We start from the raw sequence: 24,826 nt of genomic DNA, 5'->3' as shown, positions 1-24,826 counted from the left end.
CACCTGTAGAAGTGATCCCATCCAGAGCAAAATCTGACAGACTTGGTTATTATATGCTGATTGGTTGGAATTTTAAATGTCTATAGGCAGTGATACTAGTATTGAAAAGTATTATACTGAGTATTGACGCACAGCTTTCAGGGTTCTTGGTCCGTTTTATACATATTACAAAATGGCAGAATTGTTGTGCTAACTCTGCAGCCATGCATAGACATTATGGTCCTTTCACTCTTTTTACCTACCTGGAAACATACAATGGTTTGCATGCTGTATGTATAAAAAAGATGACGGCTCCAGCATTTCTGGAAAACATCGAAAAAGGCGCCGAAACGCGTCTGTGTGCCCTGAGTTTGTTTCTCTGAATAAAATTACGGAGCTCGCCCACGAGAGTGCTGTTATCCTTTGTGGGTACGATTACCCGGTGGAGTTTGGAGCAGAATACATATGCGGGAGCACCCCCGCATTGGCATGCACCCGTTCGAGACTGCATCAGGCTGGGGATTAGGGAGCTATATATATATATATATATTCACAGAACAAAACATAGGTTTCAGTGGTGTTATAGTTAGCTGGACATTTCCCTTGTACAAAACCATAAAAATCCCTCCGTTATAGTTAGTTCTGCTAACTATAACTCGCTCGCCCGCAATGCACTGCTGATGATGTCACATATTACATCATTCATGACATGGTCAGTGACATCACTGATGATATCACTGATTACATCTCAAATGACATCACTGATGACATCATCCATGTGACAATCTGATACACCTCATCATACACTAGTATAACCTTTCATCACTCACTGTAAAATACAACTACAAATGAAAACAATTCTCCTCGTTGCGCCTTGCTACACCAACTCTAAGATGCCGCAGCATTCCCACACATCTCCAGATTTACGATTTCTCATAAATCTGGGGATGTGTCTTGTTCTATGGGTGTTGCGTGGGAACACCCACAGCAAAACCTATGGAACCCCCGTTCAACGCAAAGTTCTGTGCATGAAAGGGTTGTATTTACAAGGAGAGGAAAAACCACGCAGGGTGGTTTTTCCTCTTCTTGTAAATGTGAAGGAGTGCCTGGCGTCATCACTACGTTACAAAAAGTGACGTACTGGTGGCGCAGGGTGCTTGTAAATCTGCCCCATAAGTGCTTAGGTATTGGCAGACTGATACAAGAAGAACATAGTGCTGGATGGGTGATTGAAGAATTGCATGAGAGTCACAGGAGGTATCCTATGCTGCATGCCTACTACTTCAGTATTTAATGGAGTGGACCAATAGTATGTATCTGCTTAGAGTTTTGTAGGGATTATGCACAGAATATTTTATGTGTACTTGTGTTGGTGCCTAGGTCATTGTATAAGAATACCACTAGTAACTGGAATGATGACAGTGCTGCAAACAGAGTGAACACTTAATTTATAAGTGCTTACGTATTGGTGGAGTGATAGGATAAGCAGATAGTGGTCTATAAGTGATGAAAGAAGTGCATGGGACACACTGGACGATTCCTACTCTGCATGAGTACTAACTGGGTATTTAGAAGAGTGTATCAATAGTATGTAGCTAGTTAGAGGTCTGCTTGGATAGTGTACAAAATATTATAGCTGTACTTGTGTTAGTAGCTAGGCCATTCCATAGGTTCATGACTAGTAACTAGAATAACTACAGTATTACAGAGTGTATAGTGAATTTATAAGTGCTTAGGTATTGGTGGAGTAATAGGATAAGTAGATAGTGCTGGATGGGTGATTGGAGAAATGCATGGGACAGACAGGAAGATTCCTACGCTGCATAGGTACTAACTGGGTATTTAGAAGAGCAAATCAATAGTTTGTAGCTGGTTAGAGGTGTGCATGCATAGTGTACAAAATATTGTACCTGCACTTGTGTTAGTGACTACGCCATTCCTTAAGTATACGACTAATAACTGGAGTGATTTCAGTGTTGCAAAGAAAATGTGTGCTGAATTTATAAGTGCTTAGGTATTGGTGGAGTGATAGCATATGTAGATAGTGCTGGATGGGTGAATGGAGAACTGCATGGGACAGACAGAAGGATTCCTAGACTGCATGGGTACTAACTGGGTATTTAGAAGAGCGTATCAATAGTATGTAGCTGGTTAGCGGTCTGCATGCATAGTGTACAAAATATTATACCTGCACTTGTGTTAGTGGCTAGGCCATTCCTTAATTATATGACTAATAACTAGAATATTTTCAGTGCTGCAAAGAGAGTACAGGTTGAATTTATAAGTGCTTAGGTATTGCAAGAGTGATAGGATACGTAGATAGTGCTGGATTGTTGATTGGAGAAGTGCATGGGACAGGCAGGAGGATTCCTAGGTTGCATGGGTAGAACTTTACTAAGTAGCTGGTTAGAGGTTTATATATATAGTGCGCAGCTGAATATAGTTGTGCATTGATAGTGTTTGGATTACTTAATCTTACCTTGACAGTAGTACATATCAAAAAATTCTAAAAAAAATTTCAGTTATTATAAGTGCTTAGGTTTTGGTGGAGTAATAGGATAAGTAGCTAGCACTAGATGAGTGATTGGAGAAATGCATGGGACAGACAGGAGAATACTTACACTGTATAGGTACTAACTGGATATTTAGAAGAGCGTATGAATTGTATGTAGCTGGTTAAAGGTCTGCATGCAAAGTGTACACAATATTGCACCTGCACTTGTATTAGTGGATAGGCCATTCTTTAAGTATACGACTAAGAACTCAAGTAATTTCAGTGCTGCAAAGAGAATGCATGCGCAATTTATAAGTGCTTTGGTATTGGTAAAGTGATAGGATACGTAGATAGTGCTGGATGGATGAATGGAGAACTGCATGCGACAGACAGAAGGATTCCTAGACTGTATAGGTACTAACTGAGTATTTAAAAGACTGTATCAATGCTATGTAGCTGATTAGAGGCCTGCATGCATAGTGCACAGAATATTGTAGCTGTACCAGTTTTTCTGGCTAGGCCATTCCTTAGGTACATGACTAGTAATGGGAATAATTTCAGTGCTGCAAAGAGAGTACATGTTGAATTTATAAGTGCTTAGATATTGGCAGAGTTATAGGATACTTAGATAGTGCTGTATGGGTGATTGGGGAAATACATGGCACAGACAGAAGGATTCCAACACTACATAGGTATTAACTGGGTATTTAGAATAGTGTATTAATAGTATGTAGCTTGTCAGAGATCTGCATGCATAGTGTACAAAACATTCTAACTGTACTTGGGTTAATGACTAGGCCATTCCTTAAGTATATGACTAATAACTGGAGTAATTTCAGTTCTGCAAAGGGAGCGCATGCTAAATTGATAAGTGCTTAGGTATTGACAGAGTAATAGGATACGTACACAGTGCTGGATGGGTGAATGGATGGTGCATTGGACAGATAGAAGGATTCCTAGACTGCATAGGTACTAACTGAGTATTTAAAATATTGTATCAATGCTAAATAGCTGACTAGAGATCTGCATGCTTAGTGCACAGAGTATTGTAGCTATAACGGTATTGATGTGTCTATCGTTAGGGGAATGGTAGTCTGTACTTCAGGGTGTGAGGAGGAGCATCAGATGATCATGTGGATGATGTTATCAGTGATGTCATTTGACATGTCATCAATGATGTCAGCAGTGATGTCACTGACCATGTCATGAGTGATGTAATATGTGACGTCCTCAGCACTGCATTGATGGGGCGTGAGTTATAGTTAGCACAACTAACTATAACAGACAAATTTCTCTTGTTTTGTACGAGTGGAATGTCCAACTAACTATGACGTTCATGAAACCTGTGTTTTATTCAGTGAATTTCTGAGGTTTCTTAAATGCTAATTTCTAACTATAATGTCCCTGAAACTTGTGTTTTTTTCAGTGAATTGTATATATATGTGTTTAATCTCCTCTCAATCTTACAAGGAAGGAATCAGCATTCAGGTTGTAGTTTGGAAGTATTTAATCTGCAAAGGACGTGATACACGAGTTTCGGCTCGTCCGAAACTTGATAACGATACAAGACTTCATTGTAGCATCCTTATTTAAATGTACAAATGCCTCCAGTTGCCAACATTGACAAAGGACTACATATTACTTTAATACCAAAAACTAGCTGCCATATTGGCCTGGTCAAGATGTGAAAATTCAGGAATTGATACAATAAAGAAAAGAAAACAAGTGTTAATATGCACACAATGCATATGGCTGGGTTCAAACTTGAATGATATGGTGAGCAAAAAACTATGGATTTAGGCCCAGATCTCTGTACTGGGGTGAATTTATGACATTGTTCTGCATTCTGTCCATCAACTGCTGTTTTTGCATTTGTCACCCCGAGTGGGATGGGTATGCTCAGATATGAGTCCAGTGCTCTTCATGCCACTGGAATCAAGCTATCTTGGCTGATGAGGGCTGAAAGCCCGAAACCGGTCCTAGGATGCTTGCTTCCAGTTCAGGGAAGACCTGGCTTGGCAGTTCAGGCTGGACTGTTCCCATGGAGCACAGGGTCAAGACTGCTTTGCATATGGCTGGGTTCACACTGGAATGGCATGGTGAGCAAAAAAAGAAAAAAATAGATGTAGGCCCAGATCTCTGTACTTGGGTGAATGTATGACATTGTTCTGCATTTTGACCATCAACTGTTGTTTTTGCATTTGTCACCCTGAGTGGGATGGGTATGCTCAGACGTGAGTCCCGTGCTCTTCATGCCACTGAAATCAAGCTGTTCTGGCTGATGAGGGCTGAAAGCCCAAGAGAGGTCCTAGAATGCTTTTTTGCAGTCCAGGGAGGACCTGGCTTGGCAGTTCGGACTGAACTGTTCCCATGGGGCACAAGGTCAAGACTGATTTGCATTTGGCTGGGTTCAAACTGGAATGGCATGGTGAGCAAAAAAAGAAAAAAATAGATGTAGGCCCAGATCTCTGTACTTGGGTGAATGTATGACATTGTTCTGCATTCTGTCCATCAACTGTCGTTTTTACATTTGCCACCCGAGTGGGACAGGTATGCTCAGACGTGAGTCCCGTGCTCTCCATGCCACTGGAATCAGGCTATCCTGGCTGATGAGGACTGAAAGCCCGAAATCGGTCCTGGATTGCTTGTTTCCAGTCCAGGGAGGACCTGACTTGGCAGTTCGGGCTGGACTGTTCCCATGGGGCACAGGGTCAAGACTGATTTGCATATGGCTGGGTTCAAACTGGAATGGCATGCTGAGCAAAAAAGCGATGGATTTATGCCCAGATCTCTGTACTGGGGTGAATGTATGACATTGTTCTGCATTCTGTCCATCAACTGTTGTTTTTGCATTTGCCATCCCAAGTCGGACGGGTATGCTCAGACGCGAGTTCCGTACTCTCAATGCCACTAGAATCAAGCTATCCTGGCTGATGAGGGCTGAAAGCCCGAAACCGGTCCTAGGGTGCCTGTTTCCAGTCCAGGTAGGACCTGGCTTGGCAGTTCGGGCTGGACTGTTCCCATGGGGCACAGGGTCAAGACTGATTTGCATATGGCTGGATTCAAACTGGAATGGCATGGTGAGCAAAGAAACTGTGGATTTAGGCCCAGATCTCAGTACTGGGGTGAATGTATGACATTGTTCTGCATTCTGACTATCAACTGTTGTTTTTGCATTTGTCACCCTGAGTGGGACGGGTATGCTCAGACGTGAGTCCCGTGCTCTCCATGCCACTGGAATCAAGCGGTTCTGGCTGATGAGGGCTGAAAGCCCAAAACAGGTCCTAGGATGCTTTTTTGCAGTCCAGGGAGGACCTGGTTTGGCAGTACGGGCTGGTCTGTTCCCATGGGGCACAGGGTCAAGACTGATTTGCATATGGCTGGGTTCAAACTGGAATGGCAGGGTGAGCAAAAAAACGATGGATTTAGGACCAGATCTCTGTACTGGGGTGAATGTATGACATTGTTCTGCATTCTGTCCATCAACTGTTGTTTTTACATTTGCCATCCCGAGTGGGACAGGTATGCTCAGACGTGAGTCCTGTGCACTCCATGCCACTGGAAACAAGCTATCCTGGCTGATGAGGGCTGAAAGCCCAAAACCGGTCCTAGCATGCTTGTTTCCAGTCCAGGGAGGACCTGGCTTGGCAGTTCGGGCTGGACTGTTCCCATGGGGCACAGGGTCAAGACTGATTTGCATATGGCTGGGTTCAAACTGGAATGGCATGGTGAGCAAAAAAATGATAGATTTAGGGCCAGATATCTGTACTGGGGTGAATCTATGACATCGTTCTGGATTCTGTCCATCAATTGTTGTTTTTGCACAATGTCATTTCAGCATATCTTGCCTCGTGACCGCCATACCTGTATGTTCATCAACGTTATATATTCAGCATAAACAATGAACTACACATTACTTTAAAGTGAAAGGCTATCGGCCATATCAATCTGAGCACATTCCGTATTGTAATGGTTCTTACACGAAAGAAAAGAAAAAGAATGGGTGTTAATATACACACACCATCCCTAAATAAAGTTCCAGCAATTATAGCTCCATTCCAATCACAGATCATCTGAGATGTCATGAGTAATGTCATGAGTGATGTAACTGACCATGTCATGAATGATGTAATGTCTGACATCATGCAGTACATACATAAGTTAGAGTTAGCTCAGGTAACTGTAACTGCTGAATTTCACTAGTTGTGTATGAGTGAAATCTGATTCTATGTATACCGTCCCTGTAATCTTTGTTTTTTTCAGAAAATTTCTAGTTTCTTTTTTAACGTTAAGTAAGATGCATATCACAATGGCTGGTGGGGGGTTGGAAGCAGGGCCTGACATTGTGCTGCCCCAAACCAAGCTTTCTGCTCCTGCCTGACCTCCTCCTAGCCATTCGTTGTCCAAGTCCATGTCCCTGCTCCATTTTTACTGCCCTGTGAATCCGTTGTTCTGCCACTGGCCTTCCCGCCTTCTTTGAACAATTAGCATGCTGCCCCACCCACCTCCTCCCTATCCTCTGTTGTCTGAATCCATGGGCTAGCCTCCTCTCTCCTGCCATGCATGGGATGATATACTGCCACTGCCCTCCGTTTAGCATGATGTACCAGTCAACTCCTCCTGCCCTCCATTGCCCATTTCTACGCCCCATCATTGCCACATCATTGACCTCCTGCTTAGCCTCTGTGCTATACAGTCAGTCACGCACCTACTAATTAATCCCTTCAGGCAATTGTAAATCCACTCATTCTTCTATACACCTTGGCATAGGTATATATGAAAAATATTTAAACTTTACAGAAACACACATTCACTGTATGATGTCATCAGTGATGTCATCAGTGCTGTCATTTGAGATGTCATTAGTGATGTCACTGACCATGTCATGAGTGATGTAATATGTGACGTCATCAGCAGTGCATTGCGGGCACGCAAGTTATAGTTAGCTCAACTAATTATAATGGGCACATTTCTCTGGTTTTATATGAGTCAAATGTCCAACTAACTACAACGTTCCTGAAACCTTTGGTTTTTTAGTGAATTTCAAAGGTTTTTTAAATGCGAATTCCTACCTATAACGTCTGTAAAACCTATGGTTTTTTCAGTGATTTTCGATGGTTTTGTAAATGTTAATTTCATATTTTAATATTTATAAAACCAATATTTTTTCTATTTTTTTGTAATATTTTGGAAATCTATTATCCTTTTTTTGTAACTTTAAAAATTATGCAATGTTTTATATCATAAAAAAATGTATATATATTTTTTTTTTAGAAAACTGGAGTCCCGTATCGGTAGTGTACCAAGCTCCATCAGCACGCGAATCCTATCCGCCAAATTGCTAAACTCATAAATGATGCACATTTCGTATCCAACAGGTTTAAGGCACCACGTCCCGCGTAACATCATATATGTATGAGGTCGCGCCAGCTGCTACTTTGGTATGCGACAGGTACGCACGCTGCTAGGCCGTGTGTTACTTCATAGACGTATGGTGTAGCGCTGGGTACGCCATTCCCTCATTTTTTTTGTCTCAAAACTATATCTAAATAAGTTTAAAGTGTATATGAGAGCAAGCAATAATCTAAAATATTTTAAACATTTATATATTTCTAACTGTAATAAACTTATATTATGGAATATATATTTTCTCAAAATCGTGCCGTGTGCGGCCTCCTTGCGCGCTCTGTTCGCAATTGCCATGTGACCTTAAAAGAAAGCATTTGATTGGTTCATAACATTTACCATTGTAACAGTTGGATGACCCCACCCATTTTAGTCTTTCGCTCTACAGCGTTTGATGAGAGACATCTCTTATGCTTAGAGAGATTTTTAGATTTTTTTTTTGCTGTGTACACATATCTTATACTACACACAACATGCAAAGATCATCTTGATCAATATTCATGGGCTGTACAGTAGCCTTCCATGTGTGATGGCCATGCATCTGAAACGTTACATCAAAAAATAAATGTGTGTCACACGATGCCCCTGGTGTGTGTGTGTGTGCATTATTGTGTTTCCTTTCGGCCTAGGTATTAGTGGCTCGAAGGGGTATCATCAGCCACGGGCAGAGTGCACATCCTATATGACATGTGACAAAAAGTAAAGAGTAATGTGTAGATTTGTGTTGCAGTATGCTCTGTTGTCAGGCTTTACCACTATAGTAGTGTGTCATATGTGATACTTTCAGATTCACATTTGACATGCATTGCTTGACTGTAATGAGCGTTATCACTGTTTTTGACGTAGCCTCACTGATGATCCTCCCTTCATCTGAGCACATTCACATGGGTGCGCTTCGCGATAGCAACACTTTCAATATTACCGCACACCATTGACATGGGTGTCTGCCTATATCCACAAGCTTAACAATGACATGTGATGTTGGCCATTCAATGCTTTCGGACAGCATCTCATTAGCGATAGTTGCTGCCCTCCCGGTACATGCTACATAAATGTAAATTGCAGATTGTGCGATGTCAAAACTGCAACAGGGACACAGATATAAGTACACTTCCTAGCCAGGCAAGAACTGAACAACGCCAAGGTCCACGGAATATTTATTTACACCCCTATGCTGGCCTGGCGTACGCAAGCCCAGCCCTCTTTGCGTACGTATACATAGGATAACATCGAATCCACATGTCCCAGTTCTTCCACACTGCCTTAGGTGATATGGCCTCATCCACCTCGCATATCACAGTGCGCAATAAAAAAAAAGGGATCCATGAGGTGTACACCATCCTCAAAATCAAAACTCGATTTGAATTGTGAACCCTGCTGGCCATCGTGTTTGGATACACATCAATGACAGCAGGTGAGCAGTGGGGCCTTGGTGCACAGGGGCTTCCATTGAGCGTGGTGCTGCGGGAGTGATGGGGTGCATCAGCCTGGGTGGGCAGGTGCGAAGAAGCGATGTTGCCATGCATAATGATGTGATCTCTGACCTCATTCAGTCACATCTCTGTCTCATTTTAAGGACTTTCTGGACCGTACTGTAGGCCTGAGTCAGCGGGCAGCGCTGCCCTACAGACACGTGGCGTTGGCTTTTGGAGGACTTTAGTGAGCTAATCACTAAGTGTACATGCACACAGCCTTGCGCCACTGCTTTACATGCGCACATTATGCTTCTAGCATGCGCTCTGTTCCTTTGTATGCGAATGTTGACATAACATACTATTATTTAACCTTGTGTATTCTCATGCATTCCAACTCCTCTTTGAACCACGATTATCACTAACAGTTGGTAGATCGTACTTCAAGAAGGAAGGATGCACTCAACTAGTGTTCTCTATTAAGCTTGAAATAAACCTTCATTTACCTCAAGACGTTTCCAGCATTATATTTTTTCTCCCTTTTCAGACACTGAGTAAGTTGCACCAAAATGGGCGGAGCCGGTGCTCAGCCCGTGATGATGCCCTGGGCATTCTGACTTCTTCCATCGTGGTATCAAGACACCGTCCCCGATCGGAGACCTGCTGTGCCACCCCGAGAGAGGCACCCAGGAGTCGGAGCTCGCACCGCACGTCGTTGGACACACCGGTGGCGGCATGTGAGCAGTGAAGCCTCGGAGCGCAGTAGCTGCAATTGAACACAGTGCAGGGGAAGGGGCTGTGGTGCAGCAGCCTAGGTGCACAGGTGAACGCAAGCGATGTTGCAGCAGATAATAATGTAATCTCTGGCCTCATTCATATCTCTGTTTCATTTTAAGGACTTGCTGGGCGGCACTCTTTCTCTTGGACCCCATCGTCCCAGACACACTGGTGACGGGAGATGAACAGTGAGGGTTGGGTGAAGTAGGCTGAGGCTCTGTCTCCTCCTCCCTCTGTTATTTTGACTCTCCCTCCCATTCTCCCTTCCACCCACTCGCTCGTTGTCCCATTCTCACTTTCTTCCTTTCATTCTGACTACCTTTCTTTTTCTCTTGGACATGGCACTTCTACTAATGTTTCTTTTTTGTCTTGCACATTTTGTACGCTGCTTCCGGAGGAGTCTCACCCACTTATTTCATGTTATACTGTTGTTTCTTTGAATAAAGTTGTGTTTCCATTTACTTGTGTTGTTTTAATAAAGGTTTGTTTTTTTACCAATAAATAAGTGAGTGTATGGGTCTTCTTTTTCTGACAACACTTGTCTGTAGTTTATTGTGAAAACCGGCGGTTGATAGAAGGTTATGAGGGAAAACATTTGTAATTTTGCAGTGCACCTACCAAATATATACCAACAGACTATTACATAAATGAAGCCTGAGTAATTCTACAACTGTAAGGGTTCTATGAGTGTATCACTTTATTACACCATGAGTACTGCCCGTGTGATTACAAAACCAATAAGGCACTGCCTAGGGCCACCGAGGCTTCAGAGATTGGCGAGCCTCACCCTGCATATTTAAGTAAAGCCCCAGAGGGTGGCGATCTCTGGACTTGATTTGCCCCCGAAGCCCCCCGAACAATTAGTAAACAATACCTGGGGAGGTGGTGATCCCCTAGGCTGCGAAACGTCTCTGTGCCCTCCTGCGCCTAATTTACATGTGAGATTAAGGTCCCCAGTGCTGCAGAGACCCTGCAATATAATAATAGGATTGGCCCCAGAACATTACCCACCAGGGGGCTCAGTTTAATGAATGGGTGAGACCCCGCTTCTTTTTTTTTTCTTCATTTTTACCATCCGGATCCGCTTTACTGTAGCGATACGAGGTTTTCCTCCTCTCGCTTCAACAAGGCAAACAAGGATTTGCTATCACAGGGTGGAAGCCATGCTCCCGCCCTGTAATAGTCAACATATATGTCCCGTGAATGCACACCTTGGGACATTGTATGAGCTGCGCCTGGCGGTGGTGCTCCATAGGGCCATGATGCATTTGTTACTGCATAACTACAGAATTAGTATAAATGCATACTAACACTACTTGCACACATGTGGTACAGCCATCAGAGTGTAGTGAAGGGGCAGAGGAAGCCCACAATTTAAAAATATAAATCCTACCAGAAGTCGGATGACATAGTTTGATGAGCCGATGACCCTGGGATGAGTAGAACCAGCTTCACGAAGAAAAAGGGTCTTCAGCAGAACGCAAGGAAGCTCGAAATATTGGTGAGAGCTGCCTTCTTTTTACCTTCTCCTGTTCGTCGCAAAATGTATGTAGTGAAAAGGCAGACAGCAGTGGATCCGATAAGTAGATTTATTGCAGGAAAAGAAGACAGCTTAAACAGCCACCAACAGGAGGAGACAGCAAGGCAACCGTCTTCTCCAGCACCGTGTACAAACTCCCCAAGATTCCCCTCATGACAGCCCTACATTCTCACATTACATACTTACATTCTAGTAGCATTACATACTAACATTCTACTATGACTTACATTGGAATACTACACAGAGCACATGACTTTACAGCAATCAGCTCATGGTTTCATCCATGAGTCTTATGACCGGTAGGGGTGAGTATTTTGCTTTCCACTCCTTGTATTGTATAAACACAAATTAACACTACTACCACAGGTATGCTACAGCGCCCAGAGCACATCACTTTACAGCAATGAGCTCACGGTTTAGGCTCACAGTTTAATCCCAGAGTCTTCAGACCAGTAGGGGTGAGTAGTTCGCATCCCACTACCTGTATAGTAAAAACGCAGACAAACACTACTTACACAGTTATACTACAGCGGCCAGTATGCTACAGCGCCCAGAGCCCATCACTTTACAGCAATCAAATCGGTTTCATCCCTGAGTCTTCACACCGATAGGCATGAGTACTTCGTTTCCCACTTTCGGTATAGTATAAACATAAGGTATGGGTCAATAGTTCGTTTCCCACTCCCTGTATGGTATAAACGCCTACTAACACTACTTGCACATGTATGCTACAAAGACCAGAGCACATCACTTTACAGCAATGAGTTCACGGTTTAGGCTCTCGGTTTCATACCCGAGTATAGCAGCATCTCATCTAAGCACCATGTCACTCTGAGCAACACAGAAATTTCAGACCAGTAGAAGTGAGTACTTCGCTTTGCACTCCCCCACGGAGGTTACAGTGCTCCTATCCTCCTGTTTCCTATTCTTTTTGGCCCTTTTTTCCCCTTACTCGTTTCAACGGAATCACAAAATGGCAGCCAACATTTCCTAGTTGCAACAGCTCGCACCCAATAAGCAACAAGCTCTTGCTCGTAACGCCTCAGCCAATCAGATGGCAGAATTCCCAAATATGGATAGCTGTAAATTTCGATATTTCTCCAAAACTACTGAACGGATTTACACCAAAAAAGCGTGCTTTCTAGACCAAGACCTTTCTCGTTCGACCTGTAGCCTTGTCTAAAGTTTCCAATGGAAATTAACATGGAGAAAACTCGTTTTGGGATCCCCTTTTTTATCGGCCCTCCCTTGACAAATCACCCCCAAACTTTCAACATAGGAGCTGATATGAACAAATATTTAGTTTGGTAAATTTCATGAAGATTCATCAAACAACACCAAAGTTATAAGCATAACAAAACATGCTCTTCCTATGGAAACTTGGTCCCAACTCTAACTATATATATAACTTTGACGCCAGAGGACGAATCTTCGTGGAATTCTCCCAGAAGATGGCCTGCTCCGCTCCGCTCCTTCCCTGAAAGTTTGGGGTTGATCCGTCAAGCGGGGGCGAGAAAAAAGGGGAGTCCCAAAACATGTTTTCCCCATGCAATTTTCAATAGGACCTTTAGCCGGGGCTACAGCCCGAACGGCTGAACGGAATTACATCAAATTTGGCAAAAAGGTAGAGTTCGGTTCGAAGATAACCGTTTTTGTTAAATGGTGTAAATCTGTTCAGTAGTTCCTGAGAAAATCAAAAGTAAAATCATAAGTATATCTTGAGGAGCTTACCGCACGCTTACAGTAAGCGTACCTTCCCGAGCACGAGCTGAATGCTAATTGGCTGTCAACACTCCAAACCAGGAAGTGTTGGCAGCCATCTTGTGGCTCGGTAGAACCGAGGCACAAGAAAGCAGAAAAACAAACGTGCAGAACGCAAAAAGGGGGCAGGGTAGAAACACCCTGACCCCCTAGGCCTGCTCAGATGGTCCCACAAGGAGCCCCAAGGCCCCCCAAAAAATATTTGTTTTTTTAAAATCGCGGGGTACGCGTAGGTCCACGTACCCTGCGGAAAAAAAAACTCTGGTCTGATTTTTTCAAATTAGCCCCTGGGGTGACCAAATCCCGGGGGCATAATTAAAAAATGTGTGGGGGGGCCCAATCCCCCCCTACACTGCCCCAGGGACCGCCACCCCTGGGGGAAAGTAATAATGATAGGGGGCACACTGCCCCCCCCGCAGCCCTGGGGACTGCCACCCCCCGGGCTTTGATATTAATGATGGGGGCCTCTAAGGCCCCCCGAGCCCCGTGAACCACCACACCCCGGAGCTTTCCTACTAAGCATGCGGGGAGGGGGGGATCACACCCATCCCCACAGCCCCAGGGAGCACCACCCCCAGGACTTTGCATAAAATAAAAAAATTAAAAAATTTAAAAAACCTGTGTGGGTGTTCAAGCCCCCCCACACGCCCCGGGGACTGCCACCTCCCCGGATATAATATGTAAAATAGGGGGGGACCCCCAGCTCCAGGGACCACCACCCCCGGGGATTTTAACACGTGGGAGGGGTCCGCGCGGCACCCCTCCTGGAGCCCTCAATTGCCCTGGGGACCGCCACCCCCCAGGGCCGGCTCCTGCAGAGTCCCGGGGTGCCCTCCCCTGGGACACTGCTGTTTGCTATGGTAGGGCGGGAGCCTCGCGGCTCCCACCCTACCATAGCAAACTTCTTTGGTTTTTGGAAGAGAGAGCAGGAAACCTGCTCTCTCTTTCAAAGAGCAAAGATTATTGCTTTTCTGCATAGGGAGCAGCATGTTAGCTGCTCCCCAGGCAGAAAAGCAATGCCAGCTCCCGCAGGATGCGGGGAGCCGGCAGGGACCGTGGGGGGCTTGGGGCCTGGGAGGGGGGCCACGGGGCCTCCCTCCCCCCAAAAAATAATTTAAAAACAAAAGTCAGGACCCAAGGGATGGGGTCCCCGGGACCTTAAGGGGACATAGGAGGGGGCTATGCAGCCCCCCTCCACCAAAAATAAAATTTTAAGTTGGCCATGCCCCGGGGGATGGGGTCCCCGGGGCCAAAATTGGCCACGGGAGGGGGCCCAGGCAGCTCCCTCCCGTAACATAATAAAAAAAAAGTTTGGGGGCTCGCCCTGGGGGATGGGGTCCGCAGGGCCAAAAAAAGAAGAAAAAGAAGGGCGGCTACGCAGCCCCACTTCTTAAAAGTTAAAAAAAAAAGAAACGGGATCGGGAGGAGACCACGCCCCCTCCCTGCACCTCTCTGCAAACGTGCCCCCTGGCGCATTTGCAGAGGTGGAACTACATCCACTTGCATACTGGGGGTCACTGGGGGCCAACTAGCCCACCAGGAGCCTCCAGTATGGGTTCTATTGCAGAAAGGTGTAATGAGGCCACGCCCCTTTTACACCTCTCTACAACACAGCCCCTTGGCGCATACTGGAGGTTCCTGGTGGGCTAGTTGGCCCCCAGGGACCCCCAGTATGCGAGAGGAATTAATTCCCACTCTGAAAAAGTGCCAGGGGCTGCGTTGCAGAGAGGTGTAAAAAGGGGCGTGGCCTCTTTACACCTCCATGCAACGCAGCCCCCTGGCGCATACTGGAGGTTCCTGGTGGGCTAATTGGCCCCCAGGGCCCCCCAGTATGCAAGGGGATTTAGTTCTCCCTCTGAGAAAAGCACCAGGGGGCTGCGTTGAAGAGAGGTGTAAAAAGGGGTGTGGTCTCATTACACCTCTCTGTAATGCAGCCCCGTGGCGCATACTGGAGGTTCCTGGTGGGTTAGTTGGCCCCCAGGGATCCCCAGTATGCATGGGGAATTAGTTCCCCCTCTGAAAATGTGCCAGGGGGCTGCGTTGCAGAGAGGTGTAATGAGGCCACACCCCTTTTTACACCATCAGTGATGTCATTTGAGATGTCATAAGTGATGTCATGAGTGATGTCACTGACCATGTCATAAGTGATGTAATATGTGATGTCATCAGCAGTGCATTGCGGACCCGCGAGTTATAGTTAGCTGAACTAACTATAACGGGGGAATTTCAAAGGTTTTGTATGAGTGAAATGTCTAGCTAACTATAACATGTGTGAAACCTATGGTTTTTTAGTGAATTTCTAAGGTTTTTTAAATGCTAATTCCTAATTATAACGTTTGTGAAACCGATGTTTTTTTCAGTGAACACACATATATATATATATATATATATATATATATATATATATATATATATATATATATATATTACCTACTGGCGGTCGCCAGTAGGTATATATAGTTAGGATTTTTTCTCTATGGGTTTTTTGAAAATTCTATGTCTAATAACTTTGCCGTTTGTGGACGGAATTGGCTGAAATTTTCAGGAAAATGGCACATTTTGTTTCTGAGCAGCCTTTGAAAATTTGGGGGGGGTTCGTCAAGGGGGGGCCGAGAAAAAAGGGGGGTCCCAAAACGCGTTTTTCCCATGTTAATTTCCATAGGGCGGTTGGCCTCACTTTTAGCCCGAACGGCTGAATGGATTTGCACGAAACTTGGCAAAATTGTAGGGACTGGTAGCCCAATGTGCCTTTTGTAGGTCTCAATATATGTGCTCCAGTGGATTTTGAGAAATTAACGTTTAAAAAAAGATATATATCTGTAACAGCGGACCGGGCAGCGGCCCAGGACGCGTACTTTTCGCGCAACGGAGCTTTGTGAAGCGAAGCTGATTGGTTCTCCGGCGTCTGTCAACATTCCAAACAGTCCGTAGCGGCCGCCATCTTGTCTCTCGGTAGGATCGAGAGACAAGAGGAGGCGAAAGCGAAGGGGCAAATGACCATAAGGGGGAATAGTAGATCCTCGCTGACCCCCTAGGTTTGATGTGGAGGTTTTAAAAGGGCCCCGCGGGGCAAAAAAAAAAATAATAATAATAATCGAACGGCTGAATGGATTTGCACGAAACTTGGCAAAATTGTAGGGACTGGTAGCCCGATGTGCCTTTGCTAGGTCTCAATATATGTGCTCCAGTGGATTTTGAGAAATTAACGTTCAAAAAAAGATATATATCTGTAACAGCGCTCCGCTTCGCGTACTTTTCGCGTTACGGAGGTTTGCGAAGCTGATTGGTTTTTCGGCGTCTGTAAACATTCCAAACAGTCCGTAGCGGCCGCCATCTTGTCTCTCGGTAGGATCGAGAGACAAGAGGAGGCCAAAGCGAAGGGGCAAATGACCATAAGGGGGCATAGTAGATCGTCCCTGACCCCCTAGGTTTGATGTGGAGGCTTTGAAAGGTTCTCGCAGGGCAAAAAAATATATACCGTTTTTTTAGTTTTTTTGCGTGGAGTGCACTCGGTTCGCGAACCGGGAAGCGTTCTGGGGAGCGTACTTTCTTGAAAATTAGTGAAAAAAGTTAGAGTACAATAATAATTGTGAGTGATCAGATGTAGGGTAGCTCTGAGAAGAGCTTTTGGGTTTATGGTACATTTAGGTACTTATAAGTAGGTACCAATGCACATTCTTAAATTCAGAGTGAAAACTCTGTTGCCCTCATCTGAGAAGTGAACTCCATCTCCTCTGTAGATATCTTGCATGTAGTAACGCAAGTTATTGTTGTAGAGGGAGCCCATTCCATGGTCTCTCATGTAAGCTGAAACAGATTTGTTTACATGCTTCCTCGACTTCTCAATTTGTGGACAAAATTGGTTTGACCACCTCCATTTCTGTCTTTGGCATATATTTGAATATACCAAGGCAGTCTGAGGAAAAAGTGCCATCAATTGCTCAAAGGTGTCCTTTAAAAGCATTTCCAGACCTACCCCAGTCAAAGTGCCCAAATCATTACCTCCACAGTGCACAATTAACAGGTCAGGTTTGGGCAAATGCATAAAGGTTTTCACCAATGGTATCAATTGGTGACATTTTAATCCTCTGTGGCCAAACCACTTAATTTCCACATCTTGTAAATTGAGGTTAGGTAAATTCCTGTTTTCAGCGTACCTTTGAGCCCAATATATGTAACTATGTCCAACAATCCAGACAGAAAACATGGCGAGAGAAGGTTCTGCCGCAGTCAGATGAAGTGTGGCAATGAAATGGCAGTTGAAAAAATGAGAGTGTAAAATGAAAAAAACTGAGGAGTTTCTGTGTTAATGAAGCAGTAAGAGTGATTGGTGGATTTTGATTGCTGAAAACAGAAAGTTAGTGTGAATGGATGAGTTCGTTGAAAGATGTATTTTGAGTGGCGAAGAAAAAATCATTAAATGAAAGAATGCTCTGGATATGCAGGTGCACTGAGAGTTCAGAGTTCAATTGCAACATTGTTGTGTGAGAGGTCTTGCAAGAGGTGGTTGCTATGCAGAAAAAGCAGAGAGGGGGCAGAGGGGGGAAGGGTTTTGCTTTGAAAAAAAGTGAGGGAAGAGTTTTGATTGGGTGACATGAGAGATATGTGTGAGGAATTACAGCATTTCTGTGCTTTTGATAGCTGCAGACTCTGGAGTGAATACCTTTTGCTCTGCTGAAGACAAATTGGTGTGTTTCTGAGACTGTTTTGAAACTCAAAGTATTTGCTAAGGTGAGAAAAGATTTCTTTAATTTAGATAGAAAATAGTGTGCTTTAAGGAGAAAATTATGAAGAAAGTTGTGTTTTTCAAATGTTGCTTTGTCTCAAGTGTTTCACAAATAGATTTTGTTTCTTTGAGAAATTGTAATTGGAGAAAATGTGAAGTATTAGTACTGACAGGGCTTTTATGTGCATAGGAGCTGTGGAGTGTTTTCAAATTATGACTTGTAAATCGTTTTTGAGAAAAAGCAATGGTTTTAATATTGATGAGAAGGACATAATGGTGTCTGCTTCTTTATAAGGTAATTGAGAGTCTGTGATGTTATTTTTCCCATTTCAATGTAAGAAGTTTGTCTGTGGAGCAAATTGCTTGTAAATATGCTCCCACCTGTGCATGGCAAATTTAGATTTTGAATGTTTCCGTTACATAGGCATGTTAAAGGTGACGGAAAATGCTGCAAAGGCAATCAAAAAATGCTTTTATGTGTCTTAAGGACATTTTAAGTCATTTCCCCATGTGCAGTGTTTTCAAATTATGAGTTGAAAATCGTTTTTGAGGTAAAGGAATGTTTTCAAAATTTATGTGCGCCATATGATCCCAAATTTCTTTTTCAGGGGTGCAGCAGGGTGTTCTTGAGACACCCCTGCACCGTCGGAAAAATTCGTAATTTGCGATGAGGTAATTGCTAATCGCAAATTGTACCTTCATTCCTATGGGCCTCCTGCTGCATGGAAATGAATGGGTAATTTGTAATTAGCAAATAGGTCATCGCAAACTAGGAATGGTAAAGAATCGCTATTTATTTCTTAAAGTTCGCTATTTAGGAAATGCAAAAAACTTTGATGATACATATGGCGGTTTATCTCTAACAAGATAAGAAGCATAGGGATAGATTTATGATGACTGGCGCATCATTAGGGATGTGTTAGTCATTCTGTGCCGCTGTTCCGTCACCTATGGTGTGCTGCATTTACAATGCGGCGCATCATGGGGCAAAAACAGCACAGATGCGTGACGTATTTGTGCCGTAAAGTTGGCGCATTGCTGGAGTTGTATCGCAAGTGTGATGAAGCTCCAGTAAGGTTGAGGGGTGCCCCTGTCGCAGGGTTTCTGTTCTGACACAGAACTGTGGACAGAGGATTGGAACCTCGGCGAATTAGGGTGTCCCAAAACTCACCTTAGTAATCAAAACCCCTTAGCAAGCTAGGTACAGTGACACATTGGATATAACAAACTCTCAATGTTTAGACAATCCAGAATATGAACTTATAGTACCTCAGGATACGTGGAACTCATGAACAGTCGGTCGTTATATATTTCTTAGAAACGAGAACATGGAGTTAAGAAGAACACATGTGTATTTGAAATGTTTATTTACTAATGCCGTCTTCTCAGGCGTAGTATCTTAGATTATACAAGTACACATATTATCAGTAGCAAAATTACCAGCATAGTTAATAGTACATAAAAAGCGAATGGTGACAGTATGTTAACATGCTGTAAATGAATAAGAGTTAGCAACACTTATAAGCAGCCGCGGGCCGTGGAGGGAGTTACGGTGGGCAGGGAGGCGGGGAGGGGGAGGGGCAGGGTGGAGAGGGCTTCACCCTGCCCCTCCCCCTCCCCGCCTCCCTGCCCCACCGTAACTCCCTCCACGGCCCGCGGCTGCTTATATCTCACCCTCCCTAATACACATAATATATTATTTGCTAAGAAGGTCTCTGTGTTGGTTTAGGGCGTGCCAATACTTTAGTGTCTTAGATTTGAAGGAATCACATCAGCATAGAAAAGATAATCCATATGCCGTGCTTAATATCGCCAACGGCATTGTGCCATAATATTCTAGCATGCGATTGCGGAACAGTGTCAGCAGCTGCAGGGCGGGAGCTTGCACAGGAGGGACATCCATATTTAAAAATGTAAAAAAGCACAAGAGCGTCCGCTGGTAATGCAAGTAAAAATGGGAATCCACGAAGCAGAGTGGAAAAAATAGAATGTAAGAAAGCAGGGATGACTCCAAAGATTTTCTCAAATGAAGTCACGAGACCACTGGTAACAACTTTAAAAAAGTGCGCCAGGCTCTTTGTGGAGGATGCGTTAGAGATAGTCCGAACCATCTTGCTGAAATGGAAAGGCGAATCTGTATTTAAAAGGGTCTGCAGCTCTGTACGGGTGTTCGCTGTGTGAAGGACGAAAGTTTCACGGGCCGAACTCAAGGCCACCTCTCTCTGAGACAAAATAGCTCTTATTCTTGCCATGCCGTTGAAATGTGCTGCCAAGGTTGGTATTTGTGGCCAGATTGAAAACTCCCTATGTTCATGTGTGGGAGGAAATAGAACATTTCTGCAGCAAATAACCCGTTCATTTACTGTTACGATAAAATGAATACTTTTAATTAACCCAGAACAATCTTCATTATTGAGCATCAAATAACTACCATTTTCCAAGAACTTGAACGTGGGGATGATAGCAGGAACTGGTGTGCCTTGCAACACGCAAGCCATATTTGGTCGGTGTTTGTTGCATGAACCGTGTAACTGTATGTGCCTACACATTAGTGAATGATCTGGCGTCTCAGTGCATTCCTCTCCATTCAGATAAAGTTCTTGATCATCTTTGAAAATCTGTATGTGTATGGAAGCGACCAGACTTGATGAAGAAAACCACTACCTAAAGGTTAATAACGACCTATTGGTATATATTTCATACAATTTGAAAACTTATATAAAGCAAAAGGCAGCGTTATTAAACCGTGGATAAGGCACGTTGCCAAAGCAGTCAACCTTTTGGATTTATACTGGAAATGTTAAAGGAAGAATTACGGAGTAGGGCCTGTAAATCTTTAATAGACAACGAGTAAAATTACTCCAACCATCGTATTCCTCTAACTCCGGGATAGTAGGGGTGTTTAATTTTTTAGAAGTAGCCAATCCAAAGCATTTGGTCTGGGAAATTGTTTCATTCACAAACAACATATGTTTTGGGATGAGACATGCACGGTGGAAAGCCTCAGTGCCTTGTACCTGCCAGGTTCGTGAACCCCAAACTGATGTAGATCCTGGATATTTTTACTCTGTATTACGTTAGCATGGTCTCATTACTGGTTTAAACGCCATTTTTCCTTTTTTGTAACTTCTGCACACGACACTTAGTTGTTGCTTTAGCTTTCAGCCTACCTGCGTCAAGATCTATGCCTGCTTCAAGCAGGCGCAGGGTTTTGATGTAGCTTTGTCCTATCTGATTGTAAATGCGGCACACCGTGGGTGGCAGAGCAGCGGTGCACGTTAACTGGTGCATCCCTGGGGATGTGCTAGTTAATATAAATCTGCCCCTTTACATTTAATTATGTGCAGGGGACACAGAGTAGGTGAGGTTTATCCAAGGTTAAGAAGAGATGAGTCCTGTTCAGTGAAAAATTGGAGATAGGCTTCAGTATATTATATACTTAAGTAGTGTGTTAAGTTTTTGATGACTGTTATTAATTTACTGTTGGGTAATAGTGGTTAATAACATTTTTTATTATATTTTACCACAGATTCAACTGCAGATTATTTCAAGATTTTAGGATGCCTAGCAAAGAAAGAGTAAGAAAGGCTGGAAAACGTCAAAGACAGCAGGAGCATGGAATATTGCAGCAGTCCTCTAACAAAAAGATTTGTCAAGTCACCAAGAAAGCACCGGGTAAGAGTCGAAAAACAGTCATAAGAAATATGTGTAGTAAAAAAAATATTACTACAGAAAATGTTTCACTCCAGAAAAGGAGATTGAATTCAAATGGTAAGGAAAGGCCAATGAGAAATGTTACTGCTAGAGTAAGAGATAACTCTATGCATGAAAGTAGAAGGAAACAACAGTTTAGGGATATTCGTAAACGAATGTTCCGCAACAGGATAATTGGGAATTTGTTAAAAAATATTAAGAAAGGTCAGCAGAAAGTGGTTTTTTATAAGAGAAAAAAATAGTTGAGAAAGTTATTGATCAGGCATTTGAAATTAAACGTAAGTTATTTATTTTGACAATCAATAGAATTAGGAAGCTAAACAAGGTAATTTATGATTTCAAAAGAAATAGTAGATGGAAGAGAATAGTTAATCGTAGTAATTTTTGTGAAGTTTTTTCTGGAGAATGGATGCATAGTTCAAGCTCTGAGGCATTTTTTAATGAGGAGAGTTATTTCCAGGATAATGATTTGGTGCATGCAGTTGACACCAGTGGTCGAGCTTATGAAGTGAAAGATGGTTGTCCAGTTGAAAAAGAAAAACTTGTGAGAACAGAGATAGAAGAGGTGTTAGGTAATGAGGTTTTAGGGAGACGTCCTAAGGGTCCTGTGTACACCTGGAAGTGTAGTAGTATTTGCAGTGTACGACAGGATTCCATCAATTTGCTTTGTGATTTTATACGGTCATTTAGTAAGAAAAGTTTGAAGCAGAAAATGAAGTTGTTGCAAGAATTAGATCCTTGCAGAGTGAGAGAAGTGATAGGTTTGCATGGTCATTCACTGGCTTGTCTTTCCAGGAGAGTATGCCAGAGTGTTTTTCATCATTTCAGGATGCTAGCAGTGCATCATAATAAAGTGAGGAAATTAGTTAGAATGTTGTATTATGCTAAGAGTCCAGCAATTATGCTTAAACAATTATGCGCTGCTCTTTTGCATGGTTCTGAAATAGATGTGAAGAATATATGTGAAGAAATTGAGTTTTGTTACTTTGGAAGTAAAGAGGAGAATGTTGAAATTGACCAAGAAGAAGAGAGTAATGTGGAAGATAGTGTACAGGTTTCCAGTACAGATAATTTCCAGAGGGAAATTGCGACGTTTGAGGTGAAATCAAGTGAGAGGCCAAATTTCACTTGTGTGTGTTGTCGACGCACTTATTATAAGAATCAGACTAAGTTAGTGGATTTATATGGAAAAAGTGAAAGGGAAAATAATAGTGAATGGAAGGATTTTACAACATACTTGATGGTAGAAAATTGTTTTGATTTGGGATTGGATCAACGTGTGTGTACTTATTGTTGTAACAAATTAAATCAAAACCAGATGCCTGCTAGAGCAGTTCATAATAATCTGGAATTGGTTGAAATTCCTTCTGAATTGAAGGATTTAAATACTTATGAATCTATTTTGATTCAAAGTATCCATCCCTTTCAGGCTATTGTAAGAATGGAGCCAAAGACAGGGAAATTGCCTCCATCAGATTTACAGAGAGGATTAAAGGGAAGAGTTGTTTATTTGCCTCTAGATTTGAAGAAAAACATTAACACAATTGGAGTAGAAAAAGTGGAAGAGGAACCTCTGGTTATCTTAGTTAATGGGGTTCCGACAAAGAATAAGAAAATATGGCAAGATTTAGTAGATGTTAGGAAAGTCAAAAGGGCAACATTGTATTTGAAAAAATATAATAAATACTATAAAAATGTATATGTTGCAGAAGAGGAAGTAAGTGAGGAAGAGGATAGCGATTTGTGTGCTGGTCAAATTGAGAAAGTAGAACCCTCTACTAGTGAAGAAATATATGAACATTATAGTGTTCATCCTTTGCATTCCAAGGAAGTCATGGGGAATGCTATTGAGTTGTTTCAAATGAAACAAGCGAAAGGGAGTCCCATTAGTGTTTGGGAGGAAAGTTTGGAAGCTCGGTGTTTCCCACAGCTTTTTCCAACAGGTCAGGGAGGAAGATATGATGAGCGACCTCATCAAATTCCTGCTTCTGAATACCGGACTTTGCGATTGTATGCAGGAGATCCTAGGTTTCGACAATGCATTCCTTATTTGTTTCATCTCCTGTTTGAAAGCGATCTGTCTGGACTGTCATATGCAGTGAACCACATCTTGAAAAGTGGTATACACATGCAAAACATCTCGGCAAGTGACTTTATGGATAAAGTCAATGTCCAAGACAGTATTTTGGATTCTCACCTGATTAATCTCATGGCGTGTCAGCGTGGTACTAATGAGTACTGGTACCGTCGTCATGGTGATTTAAAATGTATGCTGAGGAACTTAGGAACTCCCACATGGTTCCTCACTTTGAGCTGTGCTGAGTATGGCTGGGAAGACTTACTTGAATTTCTACGAGAGGCAAATGCTAACGTAGAAAACATCGAATTCAAGACACCCGGAGAACTGTGCTCTTTGGATCCAGTCAATGTATGTAGGTACTTCAATCATAGATTTGAAGGTATGATGTCTTTCATCATGAATAAGAAGAATCCACCTCTTGGAGAGGTGTTGGATTTCTTCTGGAGGAAGGAGTACCAAGCAAGAGGTGCTCCTCATATACATATGTTGCTGTGGATCAAGGATGCACCTAAATTTGGAACGGATGCAGACGACTCAGTGATGAGTTTCATAGAACAGTATTCTACGTGTGCTGTTCCAAACGCAAAGGAGAAAAAAAGCCTAAGAGAAAAAGTTCTACGTTTCCAAAGCCATCGATGTGGAAAGTACTGTCGTCGTAAATTCCGGAACAAAGACAAGTTCTACACCAAATGTCGTTTCGGCTTTCCACGATCGGTGATTTCTAAAGGAAGAGTGAACAGTTTGATGTCTTCGCTGCGACATAATGTGATGAAGAAATCACCTAAAAACACATACAATTTGAAGAGGAACGAAGAGTCTAAGTACATCAACGACTGCAACCCGGTGATTTTGTCCATGTGGAATGCTAACATGGATATACAGTTTGTGGCTGATAACTGTATGGCTGTGGCTAGGTATGTGACATCTTACATCACCA

This window comes from Lissotriton helveticus, chromosome 6 (assembly GCF_964261635.1).
Source record: "Lissotriton helveticus chromosome 6, aLisHel1.1, whole genome shotgun sequence".
In the NCBI taxonomy this organism is placed as follows: Eukaryota; Metazoa; Chordata; class Amphibia; order Caudata; family Salamandridae; genus Lissotriton; species Lissotriton helveticus.
The sequence above is the reverse complement of the archived record's forward strand: the minus strand, read 5'-3'. Positions refer to the sequence as shown.